General features: G+C 46.5%; 1 non-coding gene across 1 annotated transcript; it reads left to right on the plus strand.

Moving 5' to 3' along the window:
• Window positions 1–227: 227 nt before the first annotated feature.
• Window positions 228–334, plus strand: LOC112094223. The gene has a single exon (XR_002903430.1). It is a non-coding gene; the product is annotated as a small nucleolar RNA R71 (small nucleolar RNA).
• The last annotated feature ends 360 nt before the right edge of the window (window positions 335–694 follow it).

The raw sequence follows: 694 nt of genomic DNA on the forward strand, positions 1-694 counted from the left end.
GAGCCATGAGAGACGTCGTTTGATCCACATCATAAATTCTTGCTGCTCTCTTCACAGTGGACCGCTCATTTTGCCATTGACAACTATTCATTGCCATGTCCTCAAAGAGATTGAGTGCATCCCCGGGTGTCTTTGACAAGATGGTTCCACCAGCTGCTGCATCAATATGAGCCTTAGTTTGCCCAGTAGGCCCATTGGAGAAAAGTTAACCTTGGAACCAATCCTCAATACCGTGTTGAGGACACTTGCGGAGCATCTCTTTAAATCGTTCCCACGCTTCATATAATTGTTCATACTCAAACTGCCGAAATTGAGTAATCTCGGCCCTCAGTTGAGACGTCTTGGAGGGCGGAAAGAATTTGATGAGGAACTTTTGGGCCATGTCCTCCCATGCGGCTACACTCCCTGATGGTAAAGATTGAAGCCATGATCAAGCCCGGTCTTGCAAGGAGAATGGGAAGAGTTTCAAACGGATGATCTCGACACTCACTCCATTAATCTTTACTGTGTCACAAATCTCCAGAAAAATGGCCAAATGGATATTGGGATCCTCGTGCGGCAAGCCTCCATATTGGTTCTGCTGGACCATGTTGACGAGGGCCGGCTTGAGCTCGAAGTTGTTGGCATTGACTTGTTAACGTTGGATGCCCGAATAATTCTCGTTCACTACGGGCTTGAAATAATCTTGTAACAT

Source organism: Morus notabilis, unplaced genomic scaffold (assembly GCF_000414095.1).
Source record: "Morus notabilis unplaced genomic scaffold, ASM41409v2 Scaffold1264, whole genome shotgun sequence".
Lineage (NCBI taxonomy): Eukaryota > Viridiplantae > Streptophyta > Magnoliopsida > Rosales > Moraceae > Morus > Morus notabilis.